Source organism: Bombina bombina, chromosome 4, assembly GCF_027579735.1.
Source record: "Bombina bombina isolate aBomBom1 chromosome 4, aBomBom1.pri, whole genome shotgun sequence".
In the NCBI taxonomy this organism is placed as follows: domain Eukaryota; kingdom Metazoa; phylum Chordata; class Amphibia; order Anura; family Bombinatoridae; genus Bombina; species Bombina bombina.
Window position 1 is genome coordinate 546660299 of NC_069502.1, and position 12877 is coordinate 546673175.

At 39.3% G+C, this 12877-nt stretch overlaps 1 protein-coding gene across 2 annotated transcripts in view; it reads left to right on the plus strand.

Moving 5' to 3' along the window:
- Positions 1-12877, plus strand: part of RWDD2A (RWD domain containing 2A) — a 41459-nt gene that overhangs the window by 18803 nt on the left and 9779 nt on the right. The window contains exon 1 of one of the 2 annotated variants that reach the window (XM_053710483.1): positions 11238-12123. The exons of the other annotated variant lie outside the window; for it this stretch is intronic. The gene's annotated coding sequence lies outside the window, so the exon portion shown is untranslated. Of the gene's footprint in view, positions 1-11237; positions 12124-12877 lie in introns of those variants that run through there. 2 annotated transcript variants of the gene reach the window in all.

A 12877-nucleotide genomic window follows, 5' to 3' on the forward strand; every position in this document is an offset into this window, starting at 1 on the left:
TAATCTGCATCTACTCGGCTACGCTAGGGATGCGGAAAAGGCCTTTGACCGGGTCAATTGGTCTTTCCTTAGAGCCACATTACACACATTTGGGGTAGGTAAAGTTATGCTACATAGAATTTTTGCACTTTATCTAAATCCCAGCGCCCAGATCTCTGTTAATGGTGTTCTCTTGGACTCATTTTCTATTGCAAACGGGACTAGACAGGGATGCCCCCTTTCCCCAATTTTATTCACTTGTCTTATAGAGATCTTCGCCACCAAAATCAGAAACAACCCAGACATACCAGGCATAACATTTAAAGACGAAGAATACAAGGTATCATTGTTTGCCGATGATGTCCTATTTTCCCTAACAACCCCAGAAAAGGCAATCCCCCACTTGCTGCAAGAATTAAAATTATTCCAAAATGTCTCTAATTTCTTAATTAACCCTAGCAAATCAGAGATTTTGGGGATCTCTCTTACCCCACAAATGGAGGGACATATTAAAACCATCTGCCCATTTCGATGGTGCAGGGGCTCCCTGAAGTATTTAGGTATACTACTAGCTGACAACCAGGAATCAGTATTTACATTAAACTATATCCCAATTAAAAATGCGCTAGTACGAGACCTCTCTTCTTGGCTCTCTAAGAATTTGACATGGCTGGGAAGAATACACACTATTAAGATGAATGCATTCCCTAGACTCCTATACATCTTGCAAACCCTTCCTATCCCCCTACCTCATAGTTATATCCCACAGATACAACGTATTTTTAGCTCTTCCATTTGGAATAGAAAACCCCCCAGAATAAGCAAACATATCATGTCACTTCCTACACTCTCGGGTGGGCTTGGAGTACCAAATGTAGAATCATACCGACAGTCTATTTTTCTCCAACGAATCCTAGACTGGAGATTACATACCCAACAAAAGAGGTGGGTGGTCTTAGAGGGAAACCTGAATCCTGCTATAAACCTTAGTTCTATCTGCTGGCACCCAAATTTCAAACATGTCACAAGATCAATTACCAACCCTATCACAGCCGAAACCATACAAGTATGGGAAGCGGCTAATAGATCAAACCAGCTCTTATCATCTAGGCCCGGACCCCTAACCTCCTTAAACTATAATGATGAATTCTCTCTTGCGGAGCTGATGACCTCCCCCACAGATATGGACATATACCACATAATAAACAACGAACAGATTCTTTCACAGGAACAATTGAAAGAATTAAACATTCCTTGGGCGACCAACTGGTTCTCTTACAGGAGGGTTCACTACTAAGTTTCTACCCACAAACACACTCTTAATCTAGTTCGTCCACTAACTAATCTCGAGAGACTGTTCGTGGCAACACCCCCTCTCAAACACACCTTGTCTCATATTCACAAACTTTTCACACAGCCCCCCCGGGACACATGCCACTCTATGTCGAAACCTGGGAGAGGGAGTTGGGAACGATTATCACTCCCCAGATTGCTGCCAATATTTTTCAAAATATAAAATCCTCCTCCACATCATCATCTATGTTAGAAATAAATTATAAACTGCTGCACTGCTGGTATTTAACACCAAAACGTTTGCATAGATTGTTCCCTAAGACTAACAATAAATGTTGGAGGTGCGGCCATGTGGGCAGTGGTATGGGCCACATGTGGTGGTGGTGTAATCAAATAAATCATTACTGGAGAGTTGTAATTAAAAAAATTGAGGACATTCTTCAAACTTCCTTTCCTCTCGACCCTTGGGTCTGGCTGTTAAATAAATCGATTAAACTCCCCAATAAAAACTACAAACCCCTTTTTAAGATCATGATTAATAGTGCAAGATATTTAATTGCAAAAAACTGGAAGTCTAGAGAGGCCCCCTCTTTGAAAATGTGGAGATCTAAGGTTACTAACCTACTCGAATTAGAAGAATACAGCACGTACAAATCAGAAAATAGAGACCCGTTCATAGAATCACAGGCAACATGGGATCATTACCTAAGACAGCTCACCCTCAGGATACCGGATAGTTGAACCTAGATAAAATATATTGAACAGGAGAAAGCTAAATAGGCCCTTCACTTTCAACAAGCTTAGGAACTTACACAAAATGTTTTAGACTGGAATTCATAATAAATCTTACATATATCATTCTAGGTGGGTGGCGGGGATGCGGAGAGATGAGCTGCTGCAATTATTACTGTTTATGGTTTAAAAATATGAAGACAAGGGTCCATATTGTGAGACTAATAACTTTTTGTCAATAACTTTACAACTGATATATAACCAACTGATGTGATTGATTGTAACGTATTGTATTGTTTGATAATTGTTTATGCCTGTCTCTCTTTTTCTGGATTCTTAATAAAAAGAAGTTGGAAAGAAAAAGAAAGAAAAATCAGTCTTGAGATATTTCTTGGCCCAGTCTTGCCGTTTCAGCTTGTGTGTCTTGTTCAGTGGTGGTCGTCTTTCAGCCTTTCTTACCTTGGCCATGTCTCTGAGTATTGCACACCTTGTGCTTTTGGGCACTCCAGTGATGTTGCAGCTCTGAAATATGGCCAAACTGGTGGCAAGTGGCATCTTGGCAGCTGCACGCTTGACTTTTCTCAGTTCATGGGCAGTTATTTTGCGCCTTGGTTTTTCCACACGCTTCTTGCGACCCTGTTGACTATTTTGAATGAAACGCTTGATTGTTCGATGATCACGCTTCAGAAGCTTTGCAATTTTAAGAGTGCTGCATCCCTCTGCAAGATATCTCACTATTTTTGACTTTTCTGAGCCTGTCAAGTCCTTCTTTTGACCCATTTTGCCAAAGGAAAGGAAGTTGCCAAATAATTATGCACACCTGATATAGGGTGTTGATGTCATTAGACCACACCCCTTCTCATTACAGAGATGCAAATCACCTAATATGCTTAATTGGTAGTAGGCTTTCGAGCCTATACAGCTTGGAGTAAGACAACATGCATAAAGAGGATGATGTGGTCAAAATACTCATTTGCCTAATAATTCTGCACTCCCTGTAGATATATATATATATATATATATATATATATATATATATATATATAAACATTGTTGCAAACACTGCTGCCAGATGGCTAAAGGTACCTGCACACTCCTAAATTCACCTAGGATTTACTTTTTTAACAAAGGATACCAAGAGAACTAAACTGATTATAGAAGTAAAATGGAACGTTGTTTAAAATGTCATACTCTATTCAGTCCATTTAAGTTTAATTTGCAACATACTGCACATGCCTACAGTTATGTCTCTCTTATGCCTGTGTGTCTTTGTGTGGGAGTGTGTTGTAGGAGTGTGTGTGTTTCTGTGTGTGTAAGTGTCTTTTTGTGTCTTTGTGTTTGTCAATGCCTTTGTGTGTAAAAAAACTTTTCTTTGTGTGTGTGAGAGTGTGTTAGGGTTTGACAGAGAGTGTGTGTGTTTTTATGTGAGAGAGAGTATATGTGAGCATGAGTGAGAGAGTATGTGAGTTGTGAGAGTATGTTTATCTATGTGCGAGTTTGTATTATTTGATATTATACGTAGTGTGTGCACAGCATAAGAGGGTTCAGGTTTAGCCTGAAATAAAGGTGGCAACTGTCAACCCTATATGGACCTATACAATTATTCAGGTGTATTATTATACCATGTTGCAAAACAATGACCTACTTAGGTTAACCCCTTCCCACCATTAGGACTTTTCATGCCGTCCTAACTGCACTGGGCTTTAGCGCCATTAGGACGGCATGGAATGTCCTAGCTGTTTAGCTGTCTTGAAGCCATAGGCGCTTCTTAAAGGGACAGTATACTGTAAAATAGTTTTTCCCTTAATGTGTTTACAATTGCTTTTTTTACCAAATGCAGAGTAAAAAATGTATGAAAATTAGCTTTTTAAGGTTTATTTGTGTATATTAAAGCTCTGATTTTGTGTTTTGAAGCCACAACCTAATAAAATAGGTTGAGCTTGTAGGTATAATCAGATCTCATTACTGTATCACATTGTGCACATATACCTGCTTCTTTATCTTATATCTGTCCTTAAAACAATCACCAATGCTTTGAGAGAACAATGGAAAATCAACATTTTATTACCTTATCTCTGCTTTATCACACTGGGAGTGTAATTTCTTCTGCTGGCTGTGTTTACAAAGCTTATCTATAGCTGGTACGCACGGCCACAAACTTTCAGAATAGGTGGGGATACCACATGCTAAATTAACAATTTCAAATGCCAATATAAGGGTAAAGGAGCTACTTGTAAACAATTTAATACACTCCAGCAGGTAAAGTGGATCATTGGGAACAAATTAAAGGGGAGAAAATTTTTGAGTAAACTGTCCCTTTAAATGGGATTGCTGGCTGGAGGGGGTGCCTAGCATCATATGCACTCCCTTCTGACCCGATCCTATAATTGAAATGAAATGGTTTAAATTTTTACTTGTTTACATCTGAACTTTGTTTTGATGTGTACAAATAAGTCGAGTCAGGAAAGGATTGATCATTACTATGTGTTAATATGCGATTGATATGAAGTAAATTGGTTGAATATTTGAGTTATTTTTAAATGTGAATAAACATTTTTGAATGGGCAGAGGCAAAAGAGAAAATTCTGTGTGGGAAATGAATCTTTATGACAAATTTGTGTGTGTTTATGTGTGTGGTGTGTAATACTTATTTGAGTTATGGTGGAGAGAAACATATATTGAATAAACTGTTTTACAATATGCCTTTAATTAGGCAAAACATAGAAAAAAATAAACTGTAACTTAAACAATAAAACTGTTGCTTAAAGGGTCATGAAACACATGTATTCTGTATTGCAATATACTTTATACATATCTACATAGTGGTTTTACCTTCATCACAAAAAGAAAAGAAAGAGAAACCTTTTTTTCCTGCTGCCTTTTCTCCGTACCATCTTTGATCCATTCCTGTGATAACAGCAGAGTTTAATTCTAGAGAGTGTTCTGTTTTATTAATGAATGTTTTGCTTTCACAGAACAAACTTACAATTGACTAAGTTAGCAAATGGCAAGAAGCGATATTCAGGAGTAATGAACTGAAAATAAACATAATGTCAAACTGCAATATCTCACTATGCTTATTATACAAATAAACTCTTTACTTTGCACTGGTCCTTTAGATATGTTGGTGGTCAGAGATGAAGTATAGTAATTAATGACTGCTTTGCTTAATCATGTTATTGCTTAGAAAAGAAACGTGGTTGTTCTACAGTTGTGCACAAAATGTAATGTGAAAGGCTTTATTTGATTATTTCTTTTCCATGTCTTTCAGAGGACTAATTAGATGACTAAGGAATCTATAAACACAGCAGGAACATTATTCCTCCTTGGTGAAACATGGAACTGATAAACTGTTTAATTTGGACTAAATATTTTTATGCTGGTTACTGCACACCATTTAAACAGATTTCTTAGATATCATTAAAATATCTGCCTCAGCAGTGACAGCAGCTTGTAATGTCATGCGGCTGCTCTAAGAGGAGTGGTCTGGAATACCCCTTACTGCAATGGGAATGAGGGAAAAGCTGTGACCATTAGATGGAAAAATTGCTGAAAATTATTGTTCTCTAAAGCCCATTTTCTGACATAACTACATCACCATGAAATCCGTTTTCCTTTGTGAATCCTTGATAATTACAGTGTTCCATCATGTTTTTAAATGTCTTCTGAGTCATCATAGCAGTTTATACATTTAAAGGGACATGCAAACAATTTTTTATATATATACAGGGAGTGCAGAATTATTAGGCAAATGAGTATTTTGACCACATCATCCTCTTTATGCATGTTGTCTTACTCCAAGCTGTATAGGCTCGAAAGCCTACTACCAATTAAGCATATTAGGTGATGTGCATCTCTGTAATGAGAAGGGGTGTGGTCTAATGACATCAACACCCTATATCAGGTGTGCATAATTATTAGGTAACTTCCTTTCCTTTGGCAAAATGGGTCAAAACAAGGACTTGACAGGCTCAGAAAAGTCAAAAATAGTGAGATATCTTGCAGAAGGATGCAGCATTCTTAAAATTGCAAAGCTTCTGAAGCGTGATCATCGAACAATCAAGCGTTTCATTCAAAATAGTCAACAGGGTCGCAAGAAGCGTGTGGAAAAACCAAGGCGCAAAATAACTGCCCATGAACTGAGAAAAGTCAAGCGTGCAGCTGCCAAGATGCCACTTGCCACCAGTTTGGCCATATTTCAGAGCTGCAACATCACTGGAGTGCCCAAAAGCACAAGGTGTGCAATACTCAGAGACATGGCCAAGGTAAGAAAGGCTGAAAGACGACCACCACTGAACAAGACACACAAGCTGAAACATCAAGACTGAGACAAGAAATATCTCAAGACTGATTTTTCTAAGGTTTTATGGACTGATGAAATGAGAGTGAGTCTTGATGGGCCAGATGGCTGGATTGGTAAAGGGCAGAGAGCTCCAGTCCGACTCAGACGCCAGCAAGGTGGAGGTGGAGTACTGGTTTGGGCTGGTATCGTCAAAGATGAGCTTGTGGGGCCTTTTCGGGTTGAGGATGGAGTCAAGCTCAACTCCCAGTCCTACTGCCAGTTTCTGGAAGACACCTTCTTCAAGCAGTGGTACAGGAAGAAGTCTGCATCCTTCAAGAAAAACATGATTTTCATGCAGGACAATGCTCCATCACACGCGTCCAAGTACTCCACAGCGTGGCTGGCAAGAAAGGGTATAAAAGAAGAACATCTAATGACATGGCCTCCTTGTTCACCTGATCTGAACCCCATTGAGAACCTGTGGTCCATCATCAAATGTGAGATTTACAAGGAGGGAAAACGGTACACCTCTCTGAACAGTGTCTGGGAGGCTGTGGTTGCTGCTGCACGCAATGTTGATGGTGAACAGATCAAAACACTGACAGAATCCATGAATGGCAGGCTTTTGAGTGTCCTTGCAAAGAAAGGTGGCTATATTGGTCACTGATTTGTTTTGTTTTTGAATGTCAGAAATGTATATTTGTGAATGTTGAGATGTTATATTGGTTTCACTGGTAAAAATAAATAATTGAACTTAATACTATATCGACAGATTTAAAGACTTGGAAGGACCGTCCCTTTTCATGGTGGGGTAGACTCCAAATTTTGAAAATGAATGTACTCCCTAGATTGCTGTACGCGATTCAAGCTGTCCCTATCACCCTACCACAGGGCCTCCTTACTCAGATACAACATGTTTTAGATTCCTTCGTTTGGGGTAGCATAAAACCCAGAGTTAAGAAGGCAACTATGTACAGGTCAGCCAGAGAGGGAGGGTTGGGTCTGCCTAAGATAGAAACCTATTATCATGCCACGGGCTTACAGAGAATCATAGAGTGGCACAGAAATAGGGACTCTAAGGCTTGGATTCCAATAGATTCACATATACTTCACTCCCCCTCTCCGGGAGCTTTATGTTGGATAGCAGGGCAGAATCGACCCCCATGGTTGAAGGCATACCCACTTTTACACCATGTGTTCGAATTATGGGACACTTTGATAAAGAGATTCCCAGGAATATCAACACTCAGATCACCCATGTCCCCAATTTCCCCGAATGCTGAGCTATTAGGGGGGTAATGTTTGACAGGAATAACCTGAATAATTGGGAGATGGGTTACACGGTTCCCCTATTTAATTTACTCAGTGAGAGCAAACTCAAAAACAGGTTAGACCTTACAGACATCCTAGGTGGAGTTTTTGTTAGGTGGCTAAAATATAACCAAGTTCACAATTTTCTCCATACCCACCCTCTCAAACAGTCACTTACAAGAAATCTCACACCCTTTGAACAGACATGCGCTATGACAAGTTCAGCACATCACACCTTATCATGGGCTAAGAGACTCCTAATTAATGCACAGAGCTCGAAACTTCCTGATTATATAGAAAGCTGGCATAGGGAATTGAATAAGACTATCACAGAAGCAGAGTGGGTTAAAAATTTTAATAATATAAGAAAATCTTCATCCTCAGCTAGATTTTTAGAGACAAATTACAAACTCCTGACTAGGTGGTACTTAACACCTACCAGACTTAAATGCATTTTCCCTGCCTCGTCGGAACTTTGTTGGAGGGGTTGTGGGGAAAGGGGGACGATGACACACATATGGTGGGCATGTCATAAATTGTCACCTTTTTGGCAGGGCATACAGAATATCCTACAAGTCATAATGGGGCGGGGGATTCCTATCAGCTAGACCCGACAACGGCCCTACTGAATCTGTTACCTAAATGTAAATGTAAATTAAGAACACGACTAATTCAGTTGGCATTGAATTCTGCTAGGTCCTTAGTCGCTAGGCTCTGGAAATCTCAAATCTGCCTGACCCTAAAGGACTGGCACTCTCACATGACAGATACCTTGAGAATGGAAGAATACGGTTTCTTTAAATCGAATAGTTTAGAATTCTTCCATGATTTAAAATTCATCTGGGATGAAATCCAAAATGATCTGAGGATAGAAGGGGGGAGCTTTACACAAGTTACAGGAGTGACCTAGGAGGAATGACAGGCCTAGTGTTATCTTAGAGAGGTATGGCTGACGTGGTCCCACCCCTGACTGATACTCTAATAATGACCTCTTTAGCTTAGCACTTCTCTCAAAGGTTGATAGTTAAATACAAAGTCGAGGGATACCACTAGATGTGTAGAATATATACAAAGTGATCTTAAATTAAGAAATTTCGGCATAGTTTTGTTGTTGTTTGAGTTATGTTTTGTACATTGGTGTCATTGTCAATCACCATGCATTTATATGGAGTGGGGCTACTGTTTTCAAATGGACTTATCACGGACAGTCTAGCTCTACTATTTCATTTTACTATATGGGAGTTTGTTCTCCTTTCTTTTGGAGACTGATGGTTTCTCCCTCTTTTGTTTCTGTTTAAACTTTTGTATCAACAATGACATCCTTTTGTACCATGCTGCTAAATAATGATAATAAAAATTAATAAATAAAATAAATAAATAAATAAATAATTGAAATGGGTATATATTTGTTTTTTGTTAAGTTGCCTAATAATTATGCACAGCAATAGTCACCTGCACACACAGATATCCCCCTAAAATAGCTATAACTAAAAACAAACTAAAAACTACTTCCAAAACTATTCAGCTTTGATATTAATGAGTTTTTTGGGTTCATTGAGAACATGGTTGTTGTTCAATAATAAAATTAATCCTCAAAAATACAACTTGCCTAATAATTCTGCACTCCCTGTATATACATATATATATATATATATATATATATATCTCAAAATAACAAGAGTATTGCATTGAGCAATTATACTTTTTTTATTGGACTAACTATACATTTATAAGTTGACAAGCTTTCGGAAGAGTTCCTTCCTTTATCAAGTCTGAAGCAATACTATAATAATAGTATTGCTCCAGACTTGATAAAGGAAGGAACTCTTCGAAAGCTTGTCAACTTATAAATGTATAGTTAGTCCAATAAAAAAAAGTATCATTGCTCAATGCAATATCTTAATCTCTGGAATAACACGGCTACTCCAATCAACGTATATATATATATATATATATATATATATATATATATATATAGTAAGCTAATAGATATTATCTGTATTGTGATAAAATATAACATGGAGGTATTTTTAAAGGACCTTATTATGCACATCATTATATTTCTGTTTTGATTAACAACATTTTGGGAATACATATGTTACTGATAAACAATTTTGATGATAGTTTTACTGTGGAACATATTTGCTAATACAGGTTAAGGTGTACATGGTTTAACCAAACCTGCAACAGTCACCAGTTTGTCACAAAAAAGGTTTAACTAACCCTTCCCACCTTAACTAGTTTGTCCAAATCTAGCCACTCTAGGCAAACATGTGACTTAGTTCAGTTGGTGCAGGCAGGGTGAAAACTCTCTCTTGTCTATACTAGAGCCAGATAAATGCCCAAACTCCCCTTTAATGCCACCCACCCTAAACCATCTCTGTTCTACCACAATAACATTATTATATGGGAAAGCATAAGGAAAAACCCAGACTAAAAGACAATTTTGAAAAAAAAAATCAATAGAAAAAACACAATCAAATATTAGACAAAGGCAAAAACGTAATAAAGGAACACAAAAGAGCCAAAGTGCATTTATAAGAAAAGGAGTAACAAACAAAATTGCACAAAGCAACAGTTTTTAAAATAAAAAAGAAGTAAAAACAGAGCCTAATACTGTACTATCTGTCCCAAGTTATCTTGGCAAGGGAAGATGATCACTTACTCTGTTTTACGCAGCCTCCCATGTACTGTATAATGACCATGTTATTTTGCTGAAATCACAATTAAATAATTTTTTTCCTGAGGTCAGGTTTCTAACCAGACCCCTTCAAGTTTGGGCAAGGAAATAAGCTACCCATTTTTATGGTAGGCCATAAATCAAACTTGCAAGCCCTGGCTGAAATTATGGGATAATGTATCATTTTAGTTATGTGTATATAATACACAAACCCTTATAAGCAATCCCATTGTGACATCATGAGGATTAATTTGACACTCACTACTGCACTCCCCACTGGTTAAGGCACAGGCAGACATACACCATCCACCCACTCAGTCAGTATTTCCCTTTTGATTTTCACTCGATACTGCAGACCCCACTGGTTCTTGCACCATCTCGTTCATGTTATTTTGCTCTCCCAGTCATACCATACTCTCACTCTTTCACATCTCAGCACAAACACTCCTGGTTCAGGCACAGATTGTTGCAAATATGCACTCTGTCTTCCCTCCCAGTGAGCATGTACCTAGTAATACATCAGTAGGAATATTGTCAGTTACCACCACATTTCTTAGGCCCCTATTTATCATAGGTCTATGCGGACCTGATCCGACAGTGCGGATCAGGTCCGCAAGACCTCGCTAAATGCAGAGAGCAATACGCTGTCCGCATTTAACATTGTACCAGTAGCTCACAAGAGCTGCTGGTGAAACGCCCCCCCCTGCTGACTCGCAGCCAATCGGCCGCCAGCAGGGAGGTGTAAATCAACCCGATCGTATTCGATTGGGTTGATTTCCAGCGATTCCTGTCTGCCTGCTCAGAGCAGGGGGACAGGGTTATGGAGCAGCGGTCTTTAGACCGCTGCTTCATAACTTGTGTTTCTGGCGAGTCTGAAGACTCGCCAGAAACACGGCCCTTCAAGCTCCGTACGGAGTTTGATAAATATGGGCCTTAGACCTTTCCCTGCTCCCCAATCAAGATATCTACATGCCATAGGCACTGAAAGTTGTATTCCCCAAATGCCTTAACTACTAATGTCCTTGCAGCTCTGGACACCCAAGAGTCACATCTGCCCTAGTGTCCCTGAGTCCTAGTTTTACCTTCTGTCCCACAGCGACAGGTTGTAGATTTTCATTGACGTTTGCAGCTGACCAGCAACACAAAAGCCAGTACTTCTGAATTATGACTAATTGTAACAATTTCTTTTTCTCTGGGCAGGTGGGGTGGATATGCCCCAGCTTGTTGCATGTGAAACACCTGTGGTTATCTCCCAGCCTATAAGTGTTACTAGCACCCCCTCTCCCTGAGGAAGCTGAAGCAAAACATGGTACCACAGGTGATGGAAGTTGTGAAGCAACAGCCTTCAAGTTAGAAGCTCTTCTCCAATTCACTGGTGATCTGTTAGCCATATAGAAATCTGCCTGCTCACCTGCTTCCAATGCTGTTTCGGGCCTCCTTGACCATCATTTCCTCCAGGTCCTCCATGGTGGTAATCTCCAGCATTCTGATCCACTGCTGAAATGTTGTTTTCAGGTTTACCACAGCTGCAGTGTAGCTTTAAGAGGTACCCCTATGCAGAGTCTGGAATTTCTTTTATAAATCTCAGGAGCCATATTATATCACCTCTGCAATGCATCATAGTCCTAATCAAACTCTGGAGGCAGTCCTGCATAAGCATCCAGTGCAGGGCCTTTCAGATCAGGGGTGAGATACTTTGCCCACTGGTCCCTTGGTAGCTGGTACCATCTGCAATTCTTTTCAAAGCTGCACAGGAATACATCTAGATTACCATCTTTATCTAGAGAAGGACAATTCTCTAGTTGTAGTCTGAGTACAGAGGATTCTCTATATTCACTAACAACAGGTGAGGCAGTTGTTCTCAACAGTCATGCCAGCTCTAGTTGATACTCTCTCTCAGCTTGTCTCTCTGTTGCTTCTCTCTTGGCTTGACAATCAGCAGCTTGTTTCTCTACTGCCAGTGCCTCCCTCTCAGCCTGGCATTCAGCTGCAGCAGCCTGACATTCTGAGGACTCCTCATAGTGTATTACAGATTGCTGAATTTTTCGACAAACAGGTAGAAATATGCTCACCAGATGCCGATGCACCGTACTATGACCAGTGCTTTACTGCAGGCTAGCACCTTATACAGCGGCTAGTACACTGTCAGCTGTTTCTTAGTTGAGGGCTGATAGAGATGTCGGAACTCCCAAGAGTTTTTCGCCAGTCAGGACTACGATTTGTTACCCCAATTGGAGATAAAATAAGCTGAAATCAAGTCAGCATATAGAGCCAACTTCCCAAGTTTAATATAAAACAAAGCATTAATATCTCTTTGCTGCAGAGAGATTTCTAGATTCCTCGAACTATATAATTAAAGAAACATATAAAATGTGGGATAGATTGACAGTCACATACCTATTACTTACTTCTAAACCTTCACCATTAACACCACTCCTAGATAACCCAGAGTTTTCCCCAGGACAGGAAATAACTAAATTAAACCCTCTTGATAGACAATGTAACATTCATCAGAAGACCGAAAATGCATCCTAGATCAAAACTTCTAGAAAATAACTTAAATATCTTTGATAATTGGTTCTTTTACTCACAAGTCCACT